The 27,860-nt window shown below is 41.6% G+C and overlaps 3 pseudogenes across 1 annotated transcript in view; all 3 read left to right on the plus strand.

The window, feature by feature from the left end:
- LOC148025929 (uridine 5'-monophosphate synthase-like) overlaps positions 1–27,860 on the plus strand; it is a 51,233-nt pseudogene that overhangs the window by 12,863 nt on the left and 10,510 nt on the right. The gene's annotated exons all lie outside the window — the stretch shown is intronic.
- On the plus strand, positions 18,900–19,688 carry LOC148025930 (triosephosphate isomerase, chloroplastic pseudogene; annotated as a pseudogene).
- LOC148025931 (triosephosphate isomerase, chloroplastic-like) lies at positions 19,772–27,526 on the plus strand (annotated as a pseudogene).

Below are 27,860 nucleotides of genomic sequence, written 5' to 3' on the forward strand. Positions count from 1 at the left end.
TGTTGCTAGCTTTCGTAATATGTGAATGGATAGATGGATGGGAATGCTCACTTGTTTGTGTTGACTCATCATGTTTTAGGACTTTGATACCTAAGGTCGAGTCTATTATGAGGCACGTCAACTGAATGTAAGGCTCTTAATAGCCAGATGATAAAATCTTCAATCTCTTCTTACAATGGTCTTGTGCAGTTCTTGGTGTGGATGTTCTCGTTCAGCTCTCTAGGCTTGTCAGTTATTCTTGGATTTTGCAACTTTGTTTCTTGGAGTTCTTATCCTTCAAATTTGTCTCTCTCATTGGTCAATCGGTCTTGTGATCTTATGCTAAGTGCAAGTGGTGAAATTATGGGCTTAGTGGTTGGATTCTCCTCTCAATTGTTGCAATCTTGGCACTTTCTTTAAATGGGGTTTTAAAATGATTCAAAGGGGGCTTAGGACTTATGGTAGCTTGGTCAACAATATTTTACTCATCGAGCCCTTGTAATGATTGGAATGGAGCACATGATGATGGTGGCTTGGCTGGATGATTTCCCCCCTAATGACTTGCAATGTGTCCTATATGTAGATGTGAAAGTGACTGTTGTGGTTGTGTACTATGATCTTAAATGATCTAAGGTAATATCAACACAATGTGTGTTACCAAGGTTGCTTAGGTGCTAAGTGCAATGTGTGCTAGGTCATTGCAATATGATGAGGTGATTACTTAGTTTAAAAAGCTCCTTGTTGAGTTCTTCAGTCAAAAACTCGCAAGAGTGAGGTGTGCAAAATCAAACTTTCTTCCTTTCCAATGCAATGTGCATGGGTGTAAGAAGTTCCTCAAAGTAACACAACCATGTCATGCTAACAATATGGAAAGTAAGGATGGCACTTTGATGAAAATACATAAAGCAAGAGGTTCAAATTTAGAATGTGAGTAAGACAAGTATGAGTGAGATTTGAGGCATAGTGTGTGTGTGATTGGTTAGTGTGAGTGAGTGAGTATGAGTGAGGGATAAGTGAGGTGTGAATGTGAGTGAAGGATAAGTGAGATCTGAGTATTAGTGAAGGATAAGTGAGATGTGAGTGTTATGGGTACAAGGGTGGTGGTGGAATGCATGTGAATGACCTTATGGAAATGAGCTAGTGAGAGTGAACTCCATGAGAGTGAACTCATGAGCGAGAATGCGCTCCTGAGAGTGAACTCAATGCATGAGAGGAGACTCCATGAGAATGAAGTCGACAAAGTGAACTCCACGAGTAAACTCTATGAGAATGAGCTCTACAAGAGTGAGTTCATGAGAGTGAACTCAATGAGAGCAAACTTGCACGAGAGTGAGCTCTGCGAGAGTAAACTCCACAAGAATGAATTCCATGAGAGTGAACTCGCATAAGAGTGAAATTCATAAGAGTGAATTGATAGAGTAAACTCGTGAAAGTGAATTCTAGTGAGAATAAACTCTAGTGCCTAGTGCAAGTGTACCCTAGTGCCACTAGTGCTATAGTGAATCGTAATGCCTAATGCAAGAGTGACTCAACTTAACTTAGCGCAATGCAATGTGCTAAGGGCCTACCTATAAGAATGCATGCAAATGGTGTGAGTGCTAGAGTACAAAAAGTGTGTGCACAAGTGCTACCTAGAATGAGTTTGTGTGAGTGAGAGTGGGATGAATGGGTAGGGTGTATGATCAAAGTAATGGTACCTCTATCTCTTCTTCTTCTTCTCCTATCTCATCTCCCTTCACCCCTTCTTTTCTACCTCCTTGTAATACTTCTTCCACCATTAGATGAATTGAAAGCTTTCCAAGAAGGCATAAAAATTAATAGCATATACGTAACCTTGTCACACAAGAAATCCAACAAGGAGAGTATGAGTTTTCATTTTGTGTTTGAGATTTGAGTTTTGATTTGTGTGTGTGTTTTTTTATAAAAAAGTTTGTGTTTTTTGTTTTTTCCGACCCTAACAATGCCTATCTTCACAATCTCAATCCAATGAACATGTTTCTTCTGATTTGACCTTTCTAACCTAGCCGCATGGATTTCGGAACACTAGCCACAAACATAGACAATTGGAACCACATTGATCCCATCCACGCCCATGCAGCACAAGACTCTTGTTCCACCACACAGTAGGAGTTTGAGAGCCTTGGTGGTTGCACCACCCTAGGTCCTAGAAATGGAACTAAAATGTTGAGCCTAACGCACTAGCAGTCAGGACTTTGGACAACGGACTTCTATTGTTTTAGAAGTTGCAACTCACTTTGGCGATAATCTCTCACCTTGTCTCTCAACACTCCACTCTAACTAACTAAGCATCCTCCTCTCCAACCCAAGAAAGCAAGAAGACAAGACTAGCTCAAGTTGTAGTGAACTCACCTAACTTTTTTTCTTGTATTTGATGACCCAAATTCTCAAAGATGGTTCTATGACCATGATCAACACCATTCAATGCTATCACTCCTTTGCATCCACAACTAAGCAAGCACACCAACAAGTCAAAGAGCTTGTAGAGAATATGAGAAAAACAAGACAATAGTAAAGATCTCCACCTTCCCTCAGTGCCTCACTCAACACACCTCTCACTCTCTCCCTCTTATTCACTCTCAATACAATGGAAGCAAGTTGATAGATAAGAAATATTGAATAGAAATCTTGAGTAGTCACACTGATAGAGATTTAGCATCATGGATGTGCCAAATGGGGTGAATATAATGTCAAGATTGTGGGAGAGAAGAAAGGAGTCTCACTTGTAGCTTTCTTGCTTGCACAATGGGGAAATACACACAAAGGTGGAGGCTGAAAACAGTTTTCCTCTTCTTAGTTGTGTAAGCAAAAAAAGAACTCTCATACAAAGAAATAGAAGAACCCTATATATGGGTCTCAAACCAAACTCAACTAACTAAGGTGGCATACTAACTGAGCCACGAACTAGAGTAGATAAGGATAGCTGTCATCTAGCTATTATTCATGGGCGGTATACCAACCGCATTTGCAACTGACAAGTCGGTGACATAAATGCACAACGGTCACCCTGGCATATCACGAGTGGTGCTCGATATCTCAACACTCCCCCTCGAGCTCAATCCCAATTCCTGCACACCAAGCAGGTCTCTGAACTTTCGCAACTTCTCTGCGCCCAATGCCTTCGTGAATATGTCAGCTACCTGATCCTCTGTGTTGACATAAACTAGATCAATAAGACCTAGTGAAACTCTCTCTCGCACATAGTGATAATGCATCTCAATGTGCTTTGTTCTAGCATGATATACTGGGTTATTTGCCAAGTGTATACTACTCATGTTGTCACAATAAATGACAACTGGCCCATCTGTAGGTTGATGCATATCATAAAGTAGCTTATGCAACCAAGCTACCTCACATGCAGCCATTGCTGCACCCCTGTACTCAGCCTCTGTGCTCGACAAGGCAACTGTAGGCTGTTTCTTGCTGCTCCAAGTGACTGCAACACTCCCAAAAGAGAACACATATCCACTGGTAGATCGTCTATCAGAAATACTACCAGCCCAATCAGCATCAGTGTATCCATGCAACTGTATCTGAACCCCAGTCTTATAAAGTAGTCCATACTGCAATGTGGACTTCACATACCTGAGTATGCATCTAGCCGTATCCAAATGCGGTTTCCTTGGAGCCTGCATAAATTGACTTACCAATCCAACAGCATAGCTCAAATCTGGCCTGGTAATAGTCATATAAATCAAACTTCCTACTATGCGTCTGTACATAGTAGGGTCTTCCAGAAGCTCACCTGCATCTGTGCTCAGCTTCACATTCTGCTCCAAAGGAACTGAAATAGGCTTATAGCCTGTCATCCCATATTTGGACAGCATATCCAATCCATACTATCTCTGCAAGAGCCGTATCCCACTTGGTGATCTAATCACCTCAATGCCCAAGAAATAACACAGCTCTCCCAAATCTTTCATCTCAAATTTCTGCTTCAATAGCATTTTCACATGAAGGATATCTTCATCACTGTCACCTGTCATAATTAAATCATCAACATAAATGACAAGTAGCATAATACATTTATCTGTTTTTCTCACATAAAGTGAGAAATCTGCCTTGGAAATTTGAAAGCCAATAGTGACAAGATACTGTCCTATCTTGTCAGACCATGCTCTAGGTGCTTGCTTCAAGCCATACAATGCTTTCTTCTACCTGCAAACAAACTCAAGATGAACAGCATGCACATAACCTTGTGGCTGCTCCATATATACCTCTTCTTGCAAATCACCATGCAAGAAAGCATTCTTTACATCCATCTGATGTAAAGACCATTCCTTTGATGCAGCCATAGCAATGAATGCTCTTACGGTTGCCATCCTTGCAACCGGACTGAATGTTTTTTCATAATCAATGCCATATGTTTGTGCATACCCCTTGACTACTAATCTTGCCTTGTATCTGTTCACAGAACCATCTGCATTGTGCTTCACCTTATAAACCCACTTACAACTAATTGCATTCTTACCTTTAGGCAAAGGTACCAATTCCCATGTAGCAGTTGCTTCCAAGGCATCCATTTCTTCATCCATGGCTTTCTTCCATTTTTCTTTTCCCATGGCTTGCTCAAAAGAAGTGGGTTCTGGTTACTGTATCACTTTGACCATATAGGCATAGTGAATGGCTGTAAATCCATCATATTTCAGCCTATCCACTGGATACCTAGCTCTGGTAGACCTGCACAAAGTAGGTTCACTCCCAGGTGCTCTCAAAACATCCCTGGTCTTCCTTACTCCAGGTGTAACAATAGAAGGAATATCCAACTCATCATCAATGCTCTGTTCTGAGCCACTGGATTTACCATCCACATAAGAGTGACCTGCATTCACATCAAACATGGGTTGATCTACCTTCTCTTTTCCTTTTCGTGATATATGAATACCACTATCTGCATTGCTTTGAGAAGATTCTCTTGATCTCAATCTGCTTGTCCATGGCGAAGAATGTGAACCACTGCTAGAGGACGTTCCAGGTCCACCATCTACCTACCCTCCAATCACTCCACCTCTCGGTGCATCGTTAGGGAAAATGCCACCCTTTAACACTGTATTTTCCACCTACCTCCACTTCACGACATCCTTCCACTCTGGGACAAATGTGACTCATCTGGTACATGAACATAGGCAATGCAACAAAAAATCTTCAAATGAGAAATATCTGGTTTCCTACCAGTGTACCTCTCCTCTGGAGTCATGCCATGTATTGCTGCAGTGGGAGTCCTATTCATTATATAGACTGCTGTAGCAACTGCTTCAGCCCAGTAAAAATCTGGCAAGTCTTTTTCATTGAGCATGGCACGAGATACCTCTCCAATATGCTTGTTTTTCCTTTCTGCAATTCCATTTTGTTGTGGGGTATGACTGCATGAATATTGCTGCTTTATGCCATGCTCCTGCAGGAACCTTGCAAACTCATTTGAGAGGTACTCTCCCCCTCCATCTGACCTTAGGCATTTTATTTGCAGACTTGTTTCTTTTTCAACCATAGCTTTAAGAGTTTTGAAATGCCCAAAAACTTCACTTTTCTTTTTTATAAAATACACCCAAACTTTTCTGCTATAGTCATCAATAAAAGTGACAAAATAATGATAGCCTCCAAGAGATGCAGCTTTAGTAGTCCACACATCAGAGTTGATTAATTCCAATGGCTTCTTACTCTCTTGAACATGTCTAGAAAATGGTTTCCTTGCCTGTTTTCCAAACTGACAGGCTTCACATCCTTATGCATTTTTGCAACCTTGAATTTAGGCAATCCTGCAACGATATTTTGGGCCTACATTGATTTAAGTCGCTGTACATTAACATGACCAATGCGTTTATGCCAGATATCAATATCTGCAATTACACCGGTTCCATGTGCAAACATTGCTGCACTCAATTCAGGCATGTCTGCATCCAATGTAAACATTCTGTCCTTCTTTCATTTTGCTATCAAGCGACCTTTATTTTTCATATCCTCAACAAAGCATCCATGAGGATTAAATCTGACCTGTAAGCCCTGCTCAACCATTTGACCAACAGAAACCCGATTCTTGGTGATATTCGGGACATGAAATACATCGGACATATATTTCTTTTTCCCATCCTGCATAGTTAAATGAATTTTTCCAATCTGCACAATAGGATGTGCAATATCATCACTAGTCTCCACAAATCCTGGTTTTTCCATTTTTCTTGCATCCTCCATCCATTCTGCATGACCTGTCATGTGGTTTGATGCACCTGAGTCAACATACCACACATCGTTGCTTTCTTCTGCACTTGTCACAGAATTGTTCATGTGCTGCACCATAAACAAATGCTCAATTTTGTCATCACCCTGTCTACTAGAAGATGCATAATTCCCTTGTTGCAATTTCCCATTCATAATGTCATTCTGCTTTTTATAGCAGTCTTTAGCCATATGATCCATTTTACCACAGTAGTAGCATTCAACATTGCTGTTTGCATTTTGGCCTCTTTACCATCCACCATGACCTCTTTGGCTCCCCTTGCCTCTAGAGTTACCACGTTCTCCTCCATAGGACTGGTTTTCTTGAGTTTGCTACATATTTTGATTTTTACCACGGCCTCCAAATCGGCCTCCTCTACCTCTGCCTCTACCTCTTCCAGCATTTGAGTAGAAGACAGTTTCTTTTGAAGTTCCTCCTGAAGAAGATGCACCACCATTTCTCTGCTCCTCAGAAATTAGAAGAGCAATCAACTCCTCAAAATCAGGAAATCTTTCACGAACTGAAATGGATGTCCGAAACTGTGCATAATCCTTTCCTAGACCATTCAAGGTCACAAAAACTAAATCATCATCTTCCACTGGCGACCCAATGGAAGCAAGTGCATCTGCAATCTTCTTCACCTTCATGTGGTAGTCATTGATGCTCATACATTCTCTTTGCACATTATGCAACTCTTGCTTGAGCTGCATTTTCCTGGCTTGCGTATTTGTGCTATACATTTTTGACAAAGTATCCCATGCCTCCTTTGGCGTACTTGCATCTGAATATGCACAATCATAGAGTCTGAAATACTAATAGACAGCCAGTACATAACTTTCCTGGCTCTCTCATGCCATGCTTTGAATGCCTGCATTTGCTGTTGATTGGGAACATCAGGAAGAACTGGTTCTTCTTCATTTCCTGCAACAAATTTCCAATATCCTTTTCCCATAAGGAAATTCGTCATTCTAAACTTCCATGCTTGGAAGTTGTTCTTGTCAAGCTTTTCAGTTACAATCTGTGAAAGAGAATATGACGCCGTTACAGAATACCGCAAAAAATTCTGTCACTGCAGAGAACACAGGTTCAGCCTCACAAGGGCAAATCTGCAAAACTGATGAAAGTGGTATTTAACCACACAGTCACTTCCTAGTGACGATTTGGAATCAACATGCAACAAGGATGATTCTGTAACTCCCAATGTCTCTGCGCACAGGCATATGATGTAATTTCTACAGTAACTTTTCACCGACCTGTAGAACAGTGGCTGCACAGCGTAAAATTGGGCATTTTCCTGAGTGCGTGCAGAAAACTTCCGCCTCCAAAACAGGCCCCAAAATGGCCTCAAATAAAAAAAACAGGGTTGCCTAGGGCTAATGCCCTTTCCCGCAGCATATACTGCCCTCTTGCTTCACCGCGAAGGGCGTCTCAACCTGAGACAATGCACTCTTGCAATTTCCGGCTGTGCTACCTGCAGAGATCTGCTCCCAAAACAGAAAATGAAAGCAACACTGCTTCTCTTACCAGAACACCGCGAGCTTGGCTTGCTTTCTTGAGCTCCTTACCACAAACAAGGCTCTGATACCATGTCAAGATTGTGGGAGAGAAGGAAGAAGTCTCACTTGTAGCTTTCTTGCTTGCACAATGGGGGAATACACACAAAGGTGGAGGTTGAAAACAGTTTTCCTCTTCTTAGTTGTGTAAGCCAAAAAAGAACTCTCATACAAAGAAATAGAAGAACCCTATATATGGGTCTCAAACCAAACTCAACTAACTAAGGTGGCATACTAACTGAGCCACGAACTAGAGTAGATAAGGATAGCTGTCATCTAGCTATTATTCATGGGCGGTGTACCAACCGCATTTGCAACTGACAAGTCGGTGACATAAATGCACAACGGTCACCCTGGCATATCATGAGTGGAGCTCGATATCTCAACATATAACTGAGACCTCCCACCCTTATATAGACCAAGAATTAGGGTTAGGGTTAGGAATTGTGCCCCTTTTGCATTTAGGGTTTTCACAACTATGCAGGAGGGTTTGCACCCTCTCTTGGGTGTCCTACCCACTTAGTGGGCTCTAGGCCGTTGAAGCATGCTTCAACTTTACCTTAAATAGACTAATCCTATGCTAATCTAATCACAATCCATGTGTGCAACCTATGCAATACTTGAAGGTGCCTCAAGTACAACTATGGGATATAAATACAATGTGTATAGGAGTGAGCCCAACTCTCACAAAATAATACATCCATGATAATATGATGATGTCTACGAGTACAAAATAATACACAAGTGTCCAAAATAATATGCTAAAGCTCCATAAAATAATAATCCACAAAAAAATAATGTTTGGCACTTGCACTTTTGCTGCCATCTCAAAATATCGTTAACAATCATTCTTTTCATTTGCCTTCTCTTGACACAACAATCTGCAATTGCATGTCCTTTCTTCTTGCAATATAGAAGAACTCTCCTTGAAATGTTTTATTACCACCCTTCTTATTTTGTCACCATGGTAGAGGAACCACCTTTGCCTTTTGCATTGGTAAAAAATGTAGCATTTCCATTGCTGCTACCTTCTCGGGCTTTAAGCCCCAACTTCTTCTCCATTAGTAGTGTGCAAAATTCCTCAAACCTCAAAGCTTGGTATCCCACCTCAATGTTTAGGATAGTTACTAATCCATCAAACTTTGGTGGACAAATTTGAAGACGCCTCTGTGCTAGCTCGTCACTAGTCTTTTGTATCCCAATGCCAACCATCTGATCATGTAGATTCTTGATCCGAGTAATGAATGCTTCAATTGTCTGTTCTTCAACAAACTTCTCTACTACTAGTTGATTTTCTAAGTTTTAAATCCTAGTTTGATTTCACATTTTGTATTGACTCCTCAGTATGTTCCAAGCTTCTGATGCCTTTGGTTGTATGCTAAATCAAGGCCAAAACACTGTTAGAATAGCTTATAACTCAGCACACAGTGCATTTGCATTCCTTTATTTCCAAGCTCATAAAAGATTTACATTTGGAGGAATCATAACACTCAAATTTAATGGGTTGAAGGTGGGTTGTGGTTCTAGATTAGTCCCTAGCAACACAGTCTCTAGAAGCTCATAAAAATCAAGGATAGTTGTGATTTTAAACTTTCACAAGTATAGTTTGTACCATCTAATTTTTCTTCATTGAAGGTTGGTGATGAATCCTCAGTGTTTGAATTACTAGTATAGTAGCACACCACTAGATGTGCCATCATTGCGACTTGAATGCATCAGATGACATTTCTCCTCTTTGCAAAGTTGAAGCCCTTGTCTCTCTTGTACTCTTCACTCCTTAGAGTCCCTTAGGCTCTGATGCCATTTAGAAATTACACGGCATAGCAGGAAAAATCTAATTAAGTAAAGAAATCATAGAAAATATGAGAAGAATAAAGGTTTCTTTAATTTGAAATGAAGTGATACAAAGATGGCTCTATCCACCCATGTACTTCCGCTATGAAGCTTAGATGGCAATCCAGACAGAAATTACACAGCATAGCAGGAAAAATTTGATTAAGGAGTAAAGAACTCATAGAAAATATGAGAAGAATAAAGATTGCTTTAATTTGAAATGAACTGATACAAAGATGGCTCTATCCACCCATGCACTTCCACTGTGAAGCTTAGATGGAAATCCAGATAGATGATATGCAAAGAGCTTAAGGGTAATTATAGAAGAATTTTGACTAGGTGAAAGATAGATTGATGATGGCTTTAGAGAGGTATTCTTTTTATAGCCCGAGAAGGTACTCTAGTCTGTATGTTCGACCATATTATGAACCTTCTCTAGTTAGCCAAGGAATTTTGTAAGGAATATTTTCTTTACTGTCAGGTCGAGGGTGTTGCCCTAGACCCCATTAAGGGGGCCATTGGCCCCTAAGACCCCCCAACTATGGGCCTCTTTTGCGGCCCCCGAACCCCAAAATAGGGACCCTTGATAATTCTCACACCTTGCAACTTGATGCATTGTGACTCAAAATGCTACTAGCATAACTATATCTAACCCAAAGGCTAGATCCACAAAGGTTACCTTTTTGCCACATAATCACATATATCTCATCTAACGTACAAGTTAGGACTCACCCAATGTTTGTGCTCACACATGACTTCTCCTTATAATGGGATCCTTATAACTTAGAGCACCATGGATCATTGGTAGCATCTTATGAGGGTGGGGCATTGAGTATATCTAGTATAGAGACATGGGGAGCTCTAGAGGAAGAGGTGGATGGTAGAATATAGATTCTAGCAATTCTAGTATTGTTTCACATTATTGTGACAAAATAGGTCATATTACAGCCCATTGTTATGCTAAGAAGGATGATATCCTTAATGATAAATTGTAGCGAGAAAACTATGCATTGTCTTCAGGATAGAATGAAGACAAAAATGAATGTTTATTTCTTATGCAATAAACAATGAGTACTGTTATAGAAAAGGAGACAAATGATTTGATGTATGGTATGTTGATTTGGGTGCATCTTATCATATGACCAATCAAACTAAATGGTTTGAGAGATGTAAGATTTACAAAATCCAAGCTATGTGCAGATGGGTGATGATTCATGCCATCTAATCTTACACATTGGAAATGTCCCTTTGTTCTTGTATGATGGTTGGTTGGACAAAGAGTAACAAAAAGTCTGTCAAATACATTACATGTACCATCCATCACAAAGAATTTAGTGTTTGTTGGTCAAATGATAGAGCAGGGGTTGCAGTTTTGATTTAATGCAAAAGGATTCTTTGTGAAAGATGTTAATGACAAGTGTAGGTTAGTCACAAAAGAAAATAGAGTTGGCCGCATGTCTACTTTAGATACTAGAATTTGTGATATGAATGTTGCCATGTATGCTAAAGAAGTGATTGTAGAAATTGAAATATGGCACAAATGTATTAGATATACAAATGTGCAAAGGCTAAAATTGTAGTCTAAAGGGTTGATTACAAGGTTACTTGCTTTTAAAGTTATATAATTTCATAAAGTGTGTGAAGTTTATTAGTTTGATAAGCAAGCAAGACAACCTTTTTCACATGATAGAGATGTGAGTAAGAATATACTTGATGTTATGCATACAAATATTTGGAGGCCCATACAAAACATATCTCTTGGTGATACCAAATATTTTATCATATTTATTAATGATTGTTCAAGAAATCTATGGGTATATTTCATGAAGAAAAAGTGTGATGTATTTGAGTACTTCAAAACTTTTAGTGCTATTGTTGAAACGGAAACAAGCTTGAAAGTTAAGTGCTTGAGGTTAGATGGAGGGGAATACTACCTCTTTAATGAGTTTAAATGACTTCTTGAGGGTCATGGGATAAATAGAAAATCTACGTGCAAGTATATCCCATAGTAAAATGGGATTGTAGAAAGGAAAAATAGGCATATTGTAGAAGTTACATGGGCATTAATGGGGCTGAAAAGAATATGATAAAATATTTTTTTGTCTAAAGCTATTCATAGTGTTGTCTATATTATGAACAGAACTCCCACAGTTGTAATTCATGGGATCATCCTCGAACAATGCTTTACAGACAAGAAACAAGATGTGTCACAATTTTTTGGTTGTATTGTATATGTTCATGTGCCAGATGAGATGCAAAAGAAGCTTGATCCAAAGGCAGAAATATGTATTTTTATTGGATACTATGTAGAGAAAAAAGGGTACCATTGCTATAACCTTCTCACATGTGAGTTTAGAGTGAGCAAACATGTTATTTTGGATGAGATGAGAAGTTGGTATGCATCTAGTGGTGATACATTAGATGATGGTGATGATCATGATAGTTATATATAGAAAGAAAATAAAAAATCACAAAGACTTAGTGGACCATAAATATCATTTGGTACTATATCTATAGTTACCCTTGGTTTGGGAGACTAAGGAGCAGTCCCATATCTTTAGGTGCATCTACTAGTGTTGTAGGTAAAGACAAAGAGAAGAAGAAAGTATTAGATGGTAATGATAAATCTTCTAGTCATTTGGGTTTGATAGAGATTCCAATGGTTTAGAGAGTTTGAATGATAAGATTGGTATTCCTTTAGTAAGGACACTAGGTATACAGAGAGCACATGGTAATGTAAAGGCTCTACTACGTGATCTAATGGTACATAGGTCTAGTAGGGTTAGATACTTATTAAAAGATTTGGTTTTGAAAGTTATACAGCTCACCATTATGCTTATATGCTTATATGGTAAAGGTGTTCTAGTAGGGTTAGATACCTTCTTAAAAGATTTGGTTTTGAAGGTTATAGAGTCCACTTGTTTTGAGAATGCTATTGGTTATGCTTATTGGGATGTAGCAATGGATGAGGAGATCACTACATTTTAGAAGCCAATAAGACTTAGGATCTAGCACCATTTTCTAAGGGCAAGAAAGTTATTGGTTGTGAGTGGTTCTACAAAATTAAGTATAATGCAAATGGTTCTATGAGTATGTATAAGGCTAGGTTGATTGCAAAAGCCTGTGCTCAAACATGTGGCATAGATTATGAAGAGACATTAAGTTGAACTGCTAGGATTACAGCTATTAGATGTGTGATTGCTTTGATAGTAGCCAAAGGTTTAACTAGAGGTTAGAGTTTGTGTCAAGAATCGCGTGGTGGGGGGACTTGCTCAAGATGCTACGTCGAACACACACAGAGAATGCACAAGGAGAAGCTCACTCAAGAGACAAGAAGAGAGATGGAGGACAAAACGTTTTCTTGCTGGTTTTTTTCTTCTTCTTCCATCCACTTTACAATGTACACAAAGTATAGATAAGATACAACATAAAGGAAAGTGGCTTACTAAGTCAAACAATGCATAACTGACTACACTAGTCGACTGGCGCTATAACTATGCTAGCTGTAAATAGGTGTAACAACCTGAATATAATAAGTAATGAGTCAGTGGCCATGTGAGAGTCATAATGACCATCGACGTGCTAAGTGTAGACGTGTGGACCCATCTAACCAGGTGGTCCATCATCAATGTTTGCATGTGTTGAGCTTGTCATCTCAACACTCCCCCTCAAGCTCAACTGCATCTCTGCAACTCCAAGTAAGCTTCGAAGCTTTTGAAGCTTCTCTGTACCCAATGTCTTCGTGAAGATGTCAGCTATCTTGTGTGCTGACATACACCAAGTCAATCTCACCTGCTAGTACCTTCTCTCTCACAAAGTGGTAGTGTACCTCTATGTTTTGTCCTGGCATGGAACACAGGGTTACTAGCCAACTGCATACTACTCATGTTGTCACAATAAATGACAACTCGACCTTCCACCTGCACATCTAAATCAGCCAATAACTTTTGTAGCCATACTACCTCACATGCTGCTACAGCAGCACCTCTATACTCAGCCTCTATACTCGACAAAGCAAGTGTAGGTTGCTTTTTGCTGCTCCAAGTAACTGCTGTACTACCAAGAGAGAACATGTATCCGATGGTAGATCTTCTATCATACATACTACTAGCCCAATCTGCATCTGTGTATCCAAACACCTGTACATCTGTACCTGCCTCATAGAAAAGTCCATAATGTAATGTGGACTTCACATATCTCAATATGCATCTGACTGCATCCAAATGTGGCTTTCTAGGTACTTGCATAAACTGACTCATAAGACCAACATTATAGCTCAATTTTGGCCTTGTAATGGTCATGTAGATCAAACTCCCCACTATCCTCCTGAACATAGTAGGGTCTTCTATCTCATTCCCCCAACATCAGCCCTTAACTTTACATTCTGCTCCAACGGGACTGAAAGTGGTTTGCATGCTGTCATACCATACTTGGACAACATATCCAAGCCATACTGTCTTTGGGATAGCCATATACCATCATCATATCTGATCACCTCAATGCCAAGGAAGTACCTTAGCTCACCTAAATCCTTCATCTCAAACTTCTTCAAAAAATCCTTGACTTTAGCAATCCCACTATCGCTATCACCTGTAATAAAGTCATCCACATGGATGACTATGACGACCAAACCTGCATCTCTCTTTCTCACATAAAGTGAGTGATCAGCATCAGAAACATAAAAGCCAATATTGACAAGATACTCTCTGATCTTGTCAGACCATGCTCTAGGTGCTTGCTTGAGCCTATATAGCGCCTTCTTCAACCTGCACACATACGTTGGATGCTCTAAATCTTCATAACCTGCTGGCTGATCCATATACACTTCTTCCTACAAATCACCGTGCAAGAAGGCATTTTTCACATCCATTTGCTACAACCTCCAACCTTTGGCTGCTGCCAAAGCAATCACACATCTGACAATTGCCATCTTAGCAACTGGACTAAAGGTTTCATCATAATCTGTGCCATATGTCTGGGCATAGCCTTTTGCAACCAGCCTATCTTTGTACCTACTAATATAACCATCTGCATTGTGCTTAATCTTATAAACCCACTTACATCCAATAGTTTTCTTGCCCTTCGACAATGATACTAGATCCCAAGTCTTATTGGCCTCTAATGCAGCCATCTCCTCATCCATTGCTGCATCCCAATGAGTATGACCAACAGTATCCTCAAAACAAGTGGGCTCAACATCCTCAGCTAGTTTCACCATATAAGCATAATGGTGAGTTGCATAACCTTCAAAACCAAATCTTTTAATAGGGTATCTGACCCTGCTAGATCTGCGTATCACCAGATCACTCAATGGAGCCTTTACATTACTATGAGCTCTTTGTACACCTGGTGTCCTTATAGAAGGAATGCCAAGGTCATCGTCCAAGCTCTCTGAGCCACTGGAGTCTCCACCAAGAACTGCATCAATGCCATCTGACACTTTATTCTTTTCTTTGTCTTTATCTGTAGTGCTACTAGATGCACGTGAAGATGTAGAGCTACTCGGACTAAGGACTACCAGATGATGTCTCTGGTCCACTAAGAGTATGTGATTCTTGCTTTTCAGCTTGCACATGAGTGTTATGATCATCATCATCATCCAATGTATCACCACTAGATGCATACCAACTGCTCATTTCATCAAAGATGACATCCCTGCTCACTCTGAACTTACATGTGACAGGGTTATAACAACGGTACCCTTTCTGCTCTAAAGAGTATCCAATAAAGACACATTTTTCTGCCTTTGGATCAAGCTTCTTCCATAGCTCATCTAACAGATGAACATATGCAACACAACCAAATACCTTTAAGTGCGATACATCAGGCTTCTTGCCAATAAAGCATTCTTCAGGAGTCATTCCATGAACTGCAGTTGTGGGAGTTTTGTTCATAATATAAACAGCAGTATGAATAGCCTCAGACAAAAAATGCTTAGGCATATTCTTTTCAGCCATCAAGGCACGTGCAACTTTTGCAATATGCCTGTTCTTCCTTTCTACAACCCCATTTTGCTGTGGGGTATATCTGCATGTGAACTGTCTCTTTATTCCATGAGACCTCAGAAAATCATTGAACTCATTTGAGAGGTACTCTTCCCCTCCATCTGACCTTAAGCACTTTACTTTCAAGCCTGTTTCTCTTTCAACTGCAGCCTTGAAAGTTCTAAAGTATTCAAACGCTTCACTCTTTTCCTTCATAAAATATATCCACGGCTTTCTAGAACAATCATCAATGAATGTGACAAAGTATGAATTGCCTCCAAGAGATACATTTTGTGTAGGCCCCCAAATATCTGTATGCACAATATCAAGAATATTTCTGCTTACACCTCTGCCATGTGAAAAGGGTTGTCTTGCCTGCTTACCAAACTAACATGCTTCGCATACCTTATGAAATTTTGCAACTCTAAATGTACGCAAACCTGTAACCAACCCTTTGGACTGCATTAATTTCAGCCTTTGTACATTTGCATGTCCAATGCGTTTGTGCCAAATTTCAATATCTGCAACAACAACTTTTCCTTTAGCATACATAGCAACATTCATAGTAGGAATTCCAGCATCCAGAGTAAACATACGTCCAACTCTACTTTCCTTTGCTACCAACCTGCACTTGTCATTGAAGTCTTCTACAAAGTAGCCCTTTGCATTAAATCTGACTTGCAGCCCTTGCTCTACCATTTGACTGATTGACACTAAGTTCTTTGTAATAGATGGCACATGTAATACATCTGAAAGACTCTGTCTTACCATCATGCAAGGACAAGGGAACTTTTTCAATGTGTGAAATTGGGTGGCATGAATCATCACCCGTTTGCACATAACCTGCATTTTGCAAATCCTGTATCTCTCCAAACCATTCTGCATGGTTGGTCATATGATTGGATGCACTTGAATCAACATACCAAACATCATCATGTGTTTCCTTTCCTGTAACAGCATTCAGCATATGCTGCATAACAAACAGACGTTCATTTTTGTCTTCATTCTGTCGTGAAGACGGTGCATAGTTTCCTTGCTGCAACTTACCACTGCGAATATCATCTTTCTTAGCATAACATTGGGCTGCAATATGACCTGTTTTTCCATAGTAGTAATACACAATACCAGAGTTGTTAGAACCTCTGTTTTGCCATCCACCTCTTCCTCTAAAGCTCCCCCTGCCTCTAAAGTTACCACGACCTCCTGAAACCTGCATATCGCCAAATTGCTGATTCAATCTATTTTGCTGGTTGTTACTACCATGTCCTGTACCACGGCCTCTTGAAGAGAACTTGCCACGTCCCCTTCCTGAACTAGAGTAGAAAGCTTTGACCTGTTCACCACTTCTTTCAGATGTCTCACTCTGCATGTTGATCTCTTCAATGATCAGAAGGGAGACCAACTCATCGAAATCTGGAAATGGCTTTTTGACATATACGGAAGTTACAAAAGACTTCCAAGCCTTTTCATTGTTAAGTCCACCCAAGGTAGACAACACCAAATCATCATCATCGGGCATTGCATCAATCGCTGCCAAGGCATCTGCAATGCTCCTTATCTTCGCTGCATACTCATTGATAGGCATCTTCCCTTTCTTCAATGTATTCAACTTGAGTTGAATCTTTCGTGCCTTTGTATTTACGAAAAACATACTTTCAAGTGTGGTCCAAGCTGCATATGAATTCTCTGCATTTCTAATATGTCCCAGCATATTATTGTCAATTACTGCAGACAGTCAATACATGACCTTTTTGTCTTTTGCATTTCATTCCTTTCGTGCCTTTGTTTCTTCTGCAGTTGGAGGATCACTCACCTTTGGCTCCTTTTCTTCACCTGAAACAAACTCGTAGAGGCCTTTTCCAATAAGAAAGTTCGTGACACGGAACTTCCATGAAGGGTAGTTGTTCTTGTCGAGCTTCTCAATGATGGGGTTTCTACTGTTCTTTGCCATTATCACAAAACTAATACCAAACAGCGAGCAAATCTTCTGCAACCCTTGACCTGTAGTGCACAGCAATACACCAGACAGAGTTTTTCACTGTCTGCTCCAACAATACATGCAATCTGTAACCAGTTTGCAGATAAACCTTGTGTTTATTCGCTGGTAAACACCTTTGAACTTACAGATTTGAAATCTGTAACCTGTGCACTTGTATAGGGCAGAGACAACTGAAATTGCAGGGTATCTCGAATTGCTGTCTGCAACCTTGCGGCTCTAAAACGGGGCTTGAAATAGCCTCTGATGCCCAAAATAACTGCGGAATAAGGCCTAAAGGACTTTCTTGCAGAATACACAACGCTCTTTGTGCACACCAAATCTCATTGCAATCTGAGATTTTGGCTCTGCCCTGCTTCCGGTGCCTCCACAGGCACTATCCAAGAGAGAGAGTGAAAGGATGGGAGAGCTTCTTACCCATGGCTTACTTGCTCGAACCTTGCTTCTCCTTCACTTCAGCCTTCGAAATCAGCCTCTCTTAGTGGCACGGCTCTGATACCATGTCAAGAATTGCATGGTGGGGGGACTTGCTCAAGATGCTGTGCTGTCGTGCTGCTGCACATCCGAGCCGTAAACACTTCCATTTTTATTGTGCATCTGTGTTATCGTTTCACGTGTGTTTCATTGTGTTTGATTGCTGCATTATCTTTCCGTCCTTTTCTGTACACGCATCCAATGTACATACTCCACTTGTGTGTTTGTGTTTGCGTGTGTTTCTGTTTGTGTGCGTGTTGTGTGTGTGTCAGAAAATATGAAAAACTGATGCCAAAGAATATTATCATGCTGTCAATTTCAATGAAGAACTCCAAGAAAAGTGTAGGAAACCGTGGAATCAAAGGAAGCCATGTAGAAGCCGACATTTAAGCTATGAAGGCAAAGGTTGCACGAAAACAAGATCCAACTCTATTCATGGGGGAGACTGTGCTTTTTGGGGAGGATAGCTCGCCAAGAAGGGAGACCACACAGGATTAATGGGAGGACGACGCGCTATATGGAAGGATCAAAAACTGTTGTTGAAAAAAAGGCCGGAAAAGCTTTGTCACTGAAATCTAGCCAACACGGCTGTTTGCTTGTATCGGATCTATGACTCTCTCGTCTGTGGCCATCCGGAAACCTTGCTAGCTTCTTCAAACTTTAAAGGCCTTCGCCGCCCCCCTTCCACCTGCAGATAGATCCTCTCAATACCGGGGAAGGTCCCTTGAGCAACGATTTGGTCGAAGTCGATCTGCGGACCTCCAAGGAAGAAACGCAGCAGGAATCATCGGATGATCCCCTAGAAATTCCAACTAGATCACATCATCCCCGGGAAGGTTCCGCCGAGGATGCCCCTAAACAGCCTCAGAGTGCTGAACATGCTCTCACCGGCATCGGCAAGGATCTTTCCGAACTCAAAGGTAGTGTTGCCACTGGCTTCTCGAGATTTATGAAGGTGATGAGAGAGGAAGTGGATCACGATGAGCTGAGAAGATCTCTCCAGGACGCTTTGAAGCCATGGAAAAGGTGGAGCTTTTACGGGAGAAATCAGTGTTGAGCAGTTGAAGGATGTTGGTTGTGATTGGGTGATCCATGGCCATTCTGAGCGTAGACATATAATCGGTGAAACGAATGAGTTCACAAGGAAAAAAGATGCATATGCATTAGGACAAGGGTTGAAGGTTATTGCTTGCATTAGTGAAAAACTGGAGGAACGGGAAGCTGGGAAAACCTTTGATGTTTGCTTTCTCCAGCTCAAGGCATTTGCAGATCATGTACTTGGTTGGTCTGACATCGTTATTGCATATGAGCCTGTTTGGGCTATTGGTACTGGCAAAGTGGCAATACCTATACAAGCACAGGAGGTGCATGCAGCTGTTCGTGATTGGATGAGTAAAAATGTCTCTCCAGATGTGGCTTCACAAGTGCGCATAATCTATGGCGGTTCTATAAATGGAGCAAACTGTGTTGAGCTGGCAAAGCAAGAAGACATAGATGGTTTCCTTGTGGGAGGAGCTTCATTGAAGGGCCCAGAATTTGCAACTATTTGCAACTCTGTAACAGCCAAAAAGGTGGCAGTCTGAAGATTCTAGAATTGTAAGGAACAGAATTTACCTAGATGGAATGCTGGATCGGATCATAGTTTTGGCCAATTTTCAGTGAGAATTGAGGAAAGTGGCAGTTATCACAACATCCCGAGGTTGGTTAAGGCCCAAGAATAATGAGTCCTGAACAAGTTATTTTTCAAAGGCGGTATGCCTATAACTGTAGCTTCTTGTCAAGAGTAGTTGGCAGCTTCTTTGTTGTAATTCACTTGGCAAGCAATATAGTGATCTTTGGCATCAAAAAATTGAGATCTTCTTGTTAGCCTTGTGCCTTGCAGTATCTTGAACTCTGTGTTCATCAGCTCTTGTACGAACTCCACGACATTTCTGGTGAACCCGACGTGAAAGCGCTGCGTCAATTTCCAGCAAGATGGGAGACTCGCAAGAAGAGATGATGGACGAGAATGTCATGAAGCATCTGTTTCAGTTGTTTACATCCTATATGCAGCAGCAAGCACACGCGAAACGCGATAGTGATACCATGGATGCCTTGAAGGCTGTCCAACAGGAGATGAAGCAGTTCAACGGCCAACAAGTTTCAACTTACCTGCATCTGTATGAAGAAAAGATAAAGTTTTTTGGGGTTTCTCAAGACATTTGGAGCCGCTACTTCTTGCAGATCGTGGTTCGCGCGCTTGAGGTTCGAATTTTAGAAATTCAAGGAACACATGCTCGTTGGACAGAGTTTAAGAAGTCATTAAAAGATGAATATTTCCTGGAGAATACAGGTCTTATGAACCGCAGGAATTTCTTAGCATGGGTTTCTATGCCTAACAAGGGACTTTCAGCTACCGCCCTTCTACGAGAGTTCGAGAGCCGCTATGATCAGTTGGACGGGACTGAGCAACAAGCTTTGGAAATGCAGAAGGTGGAATTTTTTTTTACAAGCTGCTGATGCTGATTTACAGGAAAAGTTGGATGATCTTTTGGAGGATCAAGCTACAGATTCAGGCTTAAAGACCAAGTGGAGACATGTCATTGATGCTGTGAATGCGCTTGTTAAGAAGCAGCGCAGGAGGGTACGATTGCATTGTAATACTGGATTTGCTTTTGAAAAATCCTTGGAGACCTCTACTTCTACCCCTGCTACAAGTTCTATGCCTAAGCCTACTCCTCCTGTTGTAAATCCATCAGTTCCTGCTGCTCCAATGCCCTTTTCAGTAGATGATGTTATTAAAGGCTTGGCAGATTTGACAATAGAGGCAGTCAAAGCTGAAGTTGGGAAGTTAAAAGAGCAACTTATGCCAGTACCTGCTGTAGCACCTGCTCCAGTGACTGCTTTCCCAGTTGGCCAAAGAAAAGGGAGACGATGTATTTGGTGCGATAGTACAGATGTAGAGATTGTGATGCTTTTCAGGAAGCGCATAAGAACGTAGTGTTTTGGGGACAAGATGGGAAGATATGGCTGAGAGAGACTGGTGCTCCTCTTGACACGAACTTTGGTAAGGGAGTCATGAAGAAGCTCGTTGATGATATGGCTGCGCGATTAGCTTATGTGAGTGCTAGAGGAGATGCTTCAGCTTATGGAGTCCAGCTTGAGCAGAAATCAGATGGAGACTCTGCCTTATGGTCCTCTGCCTTAGAGATAGCGAGAAGAGGGAAAGTTCAGGCATCCACTATGACTCGTGTGGGCTCCAGCATCGGAGGAGAAACGGGATGGGATTCTCTTGTTGATAGGTATTCTATTTTTGCTTATATGGTGAAAACACAGGGTTTAGATGCCATGGTTGAGGAAAAGAGAAGAAGAGATGAGGAGGGTCTTAGCACCTCCAAAAAGACTATAGGGGGTGACTTTGCTTCACCACCTGCTACAGCTCCACCTATGACGAGTTCTCCAACACAATCAGGTCCTGAACAACCTATGGCAGACAAACAGATGAAAGAAAAGAGACAACCAAGAAAGGAGGCAGGATTCAAGCTCTTGTCAGACCTTGATATGCAGATGGATATGAGTAAGATTTTTCATAAAAGAATTCTAAATAGTGAAGTCACTTTTACTGTTGGTGAAGCTCTTGGGATTGCTAGAAGAGAAATACAGGATCAGATGCAGGATCTTTTGCGGAGGAAGCGACATGCAATGGAAGGACCTGCTTTACAGGGATTATGGCATGGAGCTCTTGAGGAAGAGCAAGATGATGCAATGATGGCTGAGAATGCTTCTGTCAACCGGCAGTTGGAGAAAATAGTTCAGCCTATGCAGTATGAGGATAATGATACCCCTATCCTCATTCCTCGTAGCCATTTTTCACGTAGTCATTGGGCTAGAGCAACCACTGAGACGGTGGTAAGGATTGGAGAGAAACAGATTCCTTTGGTCTCTTTAGTCGATCATGGTTCCGAGATTAATCTTATTGCTCGAGGTGTTTATGAGAGTAGCAAGTGGCCTATGGATGCAGAGCATGGCTGGCGCATGAGAGCAGCCAATATACTTCTGGTGATATGTATGCTGCTTGTCCGAGCATCAAAATTTCTATTGGCAATGTTGAAGAGGATTATCATTGCTTTGTTCAGGATTTTTGCTCTTATCCGATTATTCTTGGACAGCCTTTCATTACAGAAGCAAGAATGGAGACGAAAGTGATGGATGATGGCTCAGCCTATGCATGGATACGTAGTAAGAATGGTATGCGAGCTGTTTAGTTTATGACTGTTGGAGTAAATCATCCGAGAAATAGGGACTCCTTGCATGAGGCACCACTACCTGCGAAGGAGTTGGATTTTCATTAGGTACCGCTGTCTTGCGAGATGCCAGTGGTACGGAGCGGAGAAAAGAGGAGATCTCGCCTCCTGGCAGCCAGTCTTTCTCCACTAATTTTTTTGGTTTTTCTTCAGATAGTTCAGTGAGTTATCAGAAAATTTCAGATTTGTCTAGAGCTGCCAGGCAGTACATTGGTCGTAAGGAGAAAGAGTTGAAGACTGCAGGTATTTTGCAAGCAGAAGAGCATGTGGATGGGCTGTATGATGGAATGTCTTATGCATATACTTTGTTTGAGATGGAAAATATGCTGAAAACTGATGTATGTAAGGGTTCAAGGATCATACCAGTGCAAACCTTGGATATGTATCAGGAAATTTCTAATTTTATGCTGAAAATAGAGTCAGAGGCTGAGAAAACTCAGCAAACTGAGTCTATGGCTGATCTTGATCAGCTTTCAGAGTTGTAGAGGGCTGAAACCTTTCAGCCAGCAGAGTTAAATACTAAAATAGTTCAGCATACAGAGTATGAGGCTGCATCTTGGCAGTCCACAGAGCAGAGGGCTGAAACCTTTCAGCCAACAGAGTTTAATGCTGAAGAATTTCAGCATACAGAGTTTCAGGTTGCAACCATGCAGTCCATAGAGCAAAGGGCTGAAATCTTTCAGCCACCAACAGAGTTGAGAGTTGTTGAAAAATTGCAGAAATTGCAGCAAAGAAGAGAGTGCCTGACTGATGCCAAGGTTGACACGAAATATAAAACAGTTGATAAGAAGGTTAAGCCGGTTGCAGGGCCGCTTCCTCTTGATAGTGATGAGCAGATGGAAAAAGCTATGAAGCAGCCTATGTTGAGAGATCCTGCAAATATTGGCCATGAATTTACAACTAAAACTCTTGCAGAATTGAAGATTGGAAATGATGATTTCTTGCTTTCTGTGGAAAAAGAATGTTTCAGAGAGATGCTTGGACGACATGGTAAGGCATTTGCTTTCTTTCCTCATGAAATTGGCTGCATTAGTCTCGAATTGGTTGTGCCTATGGTCATCTTCACCGTTCCTCATGTGCCATGGAATATACGTCCTATACCTGTGCCTAGAGCACACTTGCCAAAGCTGATAGAGTTGCTGAATGAGAAGATTAAGATGGGGATTTTGGAACCCTCTTCTGCGCCCTATTCTAACAGGTGGTTTACTGTTCCAAAGAAGAATGGAACCTTGAGATTTATTCAGGATATGCAGCTCGTGAATAGAGTGACAATCAGGAATGTGGGAACAGGACCAGTTGTGGATGAGTTTGCCAAGGCTTTTGCAGGACGAGCCATTTATTCCCTAGGTGACTTGTATTCTGGTTATGACCAGTTTCAGCTTGCCTTGGAAAGCAGGGATATCACCACTATGCGGACTCCTATTGGTCTTGTGAGGATGTGTACCTTGCCTCAAGGTGCCACCAACTCAGTTGCTCATATGATGAATGCTATGCATAAAGTTTTGCGAGACTATATTCCGCAGTATACCATGCCTTTCTTAGATGATGTGCCTATTAAAGGTTGTGCAGAAGAAGAAAAGAATGAGAGTCTCGATTTGCGAGGATGTAGATAGTTTGTGGCTGAACACTTAGTTGCTTGTGAGCAAATATTGACATGATTAGAGGAGATGAATTTGACTCTTTCAGGGCAGAAATCTGTCTTTGGTGTTAATGAAGTCATCATAGTTGGGCATATGGTTGGTTATTATGGCAGGAAGCCTTCACCTGCAAAGGTGGATGCCATAAGCAGGATTGCAGAGTATTGCTCGACTACTTCAGAGGTGTGGAGATTTGTGGGAGCTTGTTATTTTACAGGATTTGGATTCCTCATTTTGCTCACATAGCAGATGTTCTCTATCAGCTGCTTCGAAAGAGGCAGAAGTTTCATTGGGATGACAAGCATTCGAAAGCCATGTGTAAACTTAAGAAGCTGTTGCAGTTAGCTCATACTCTTCGCAAGGCGGATTATCAGTGTGGATGGCCAACCATGTTGACAGTTGATACCAGCCCTATTGGTATAGGTTGGGCAGTGGGACAGGATGATGCTAATGGGAACAGATATGCAATCCTCTTTGGAGCTAAAGTTCTTAATGAGCGGCAGAGAAGATATCCGCAGATTAAAAGAGAGTTGTGGGGAGTAGTCACTGCACTAAAGTGTGATAAAGAGTATTTTTTTGGTGCTCCAGTTGTTGTGGAAACAGATTGCTTGCCTTTGCTTGGCATGATTACTAGCTGTTCGACTCCAGATATAGCGATGCTTCGGTGGATTGCCTACATCAAATCATTGAATCCAGAATTTCGACACATAGCAGGAAAAGATAATCCAGTTGCTGACACGCTGTCTAGAGCGAGATATGAGGATGAGGAGTCGTTGCTTGCAAAAGATGATGAGACAGAGTTTGCAGCTTCTATCCTTGTTCATGATTGTCATGTATCTACTGTTGAAGACTTTACTGAAGAACTCTATGTTGGCGAGTGGCTACAAATTGGTCAATATCTGAGTTCATTGACTCGAAGAGCTGATTGGACAGATGATGCATTCAAGAAAATCAGAAGAAAGGCTTATGGGTATTTCTTGAAAGATGGTTTTCTTTGGAAGCACCCAAAGAAGAGAGGCGGCCTACCCTTGAGAGTAGTTTGTGAGGCAGTGACGCAGATACAGATTATGCGAGAGTTTCATGAGAGTTCTTGGGCTGGACACAGAGGTGTGTGGGCTACCTATGAGAAAATTAAAGAAAGATACTGGTGGAAAGGGATGTATAAGGATGTTTCCCACTTTGTGGAGACTTGCAGGGACTGTCAGCTCTACTCTTTAGTGCGGCATCGCGATTAGTTGCATCCGACCTATCCGCTATGTATGCATTAGAAGTGGGTGGTTGACTTGGTTACTTTGCCAGTGGGACTTTGGCAGATGAGATATCTTGTCTTGGCCAGGGAGGATCTTACAAACTATGTTGAAGGCAGATCTTTGCGGACGAAGACCACCACTACGGTATGTAAATTCTTGTTGGAAGAAATATTTTGCAGGTATGGATATATAGGCAAGATTACTGCTGATCGTGGAGAGCTAGATGCAGATGAAGCTAGAGAATTTTTCTCACGGCTTGGGATTAAGTTGGCTTTTACTACTGTCTATAATCCAGAGGGGAATGGCAAGAGCGAAAGAGAGCATCCGCCGATAGTTAAGGCATTGGCAAAAGCTTGTAGAGGTCGGATTGGAGATTGGCCGAGATTACTACCTTTTGCATTGTGAGCAGACCGCTCTACACATAGCGTGACTACTGGATATATGCCTGTAGAGTTGATGTATGGGCAAAAATCTGTCATGCCTACTGAAATTTGTGCTCTCACGTGGAGTGCTCTTCCTTGGCATGAGAATTTATCAAGAGAGGAGCTTCTAGCTCTTTGGATTCGTCAACTAGAGAGAAGGGCAGAAGATGTGCAGCTAGCAGTTGATCATTTGAAGGCAGCTCGACTCAGAAACAAGGACAGGTTTGATTTGAGGCATCGCTTGCGGCCTAGAGCCATAAAAGAGGGAGATTGGGTTCTAGTCTACGATAGTAGCCTAGAGAATCGGCATAGCAGCATGAGAAAAATGGTTCAAAGATGGTTTGGACCGTATGAAGTGAAACAGGTTTTTGACAATGCTACCTATGAGTTGGCTAAATTGGATGGGACGGTATTGAGGGTGCCCATTGCTGGAAAATGAGTCAAGATTTTCAAGAGAAGAGAAGATGAAGAGTATGCACTTAAAGCATTGGCAGAAGAAGAGCAGTCAAAAAATTCTAGCAAAAGAAGTAGAGAATATGGATGATGTAGCTGATGGAGAAGGAAGCCATGTAGAAGCCGCTTTAAGCTATGAAGGCAAAGGTTGCACGAAAACAAGATCCAACTCTATTCATGGGGGAGACTGTGCTTTTTGGGGAGGATAGTTCGCCAAGAAGGGAGACCACACAGGATTCATGGGAGGATGACGCACTATATGGGAAGATAAAAAACTCTTGTTGAAAAAAAGGCCGGAAAAGCTCTATCACTGAAATCCAGCAAACACGGCTGTTTGCTTGTATCGGATCTATGACTCTCTCGTCCGTGGCCATCCGGAAACCTTGCTAGCTTCTTCAAACTTTAAAGGCCTTCGCCGCCCCCCTTCCACCTGCAGATAGATCCTCTCAATACCGGGGAAGGTCCCTTGAGCAACGATTTGGTCGAAGTCGATCTGTGGACCTCCAAGGAAGAAACGCAGCAGGAATCATTGGATGATCCCCCAGAAATTCCAACTAGATCACATCATCCCCGGGAAGGTTCCGGCGAGGATGGCCCTAAACAGCCTCAGAGTGCTGAACATGCTCTCACCGGCATCGGCAAGGATCTTGCCAAACTCAAAGGTAGTGTTGCCACTAGCTTCTCAAGATTTATGAAGGTGATGAGAGAGGAAGTGGATCACGATGAGCTGAGCAGTTCTCTCCAGGACGCTTTGAAGCCATGGAAAAGGTGGAGCTTTTACGGGAGAAATCAGTGTTGAGCAGTCGAAGGATGTTGGTTGTGATTGGGTGATCCATGGCCATTCTGAGCGCAGACATATAATTGGTGAAACGAATGAGTTCACAGGGAAAAAAGCTGCATATGCATTAGGACAAGGGTTGAAGGTTATTGCTTGCATTGGTGAAAAACTAGAGGAACGGGAAGCTGGGAAAACCTTTGATGTTTGCTTTCTCCAGCTCAAGGCATTTGCAGATCATGTACTTGGTTGGTCTGACATCGTTATTGCATATGAGCCTGTTTGGGCTATTGGTACTGGCAAAGTGGCAACACCTATACAAGCGCAGGAGGTGCATGCAGCTGTTCGTGATTGGATGAGTAAAAATATCTCTCCAGATGTGGCTTCACAAGTGCATATAATCTATGGCGGTTCTATAAATGGAGCAAACTGTGTTGAGCTGGCAAAGTAAGAAGACATAGATGGTTTCCTCGTGGGAGGAGCTTCACTGAAGGGCCCAGAATTTGCAACTATTTGCAACTCTGTAACAGCCAAAAAGGTGGCAGTTTGAAGATTCTGGAATCGTAAGGAACATAATTTACCTAGATGGAACGTTTGATCGGATCATAGTTCTGGCCAAATTAAAGTGAGAATTGAGGAAAGTGGCAGTTATCACAACATCCCGAGGCTGGTTAAGGCCCAAGAATAATGAGTCCTGAACAAGTTATTTTTCAAAGGCGGTATGCCTATAACTGCAGCTTCTTGTCAAGAGTAGTTGGCAACTTTTTTGTTGTAATTCACTTGGCAAGCAATATAGTGATCTTTGGCATAAAAAATAGAGATTTTCTTGTTAGCCTCGTGCCTTGCAGCATCTTGAACCCTGTGTTCAGCAGCTCTTGCACGAACTCCACGACAGTGCCGAACACACGTAGAATGCACAAGGAGAAGCTCACTCAAGAGACAAGAAGAGAGATGGATGCCAAAACGTTTTCTTGCTGGTTTTTTTCTTC

Source organism: Lygodium microphyllum, chromosome 14 (assembly GCF_053477565.2).
Source record: "Lygodium microphyllum isolate KBCC chromosome 14, Lygodium_microphyllum_v1.1.10, whole genome shotgun sequence".
Lineage (NCBI taxonomy): Eukaryota > Viridiplantae > Streptophyta > Polypodiopsida > Schizaeales > Lygodiaceae > Lygodium > Lygodium microphyllum.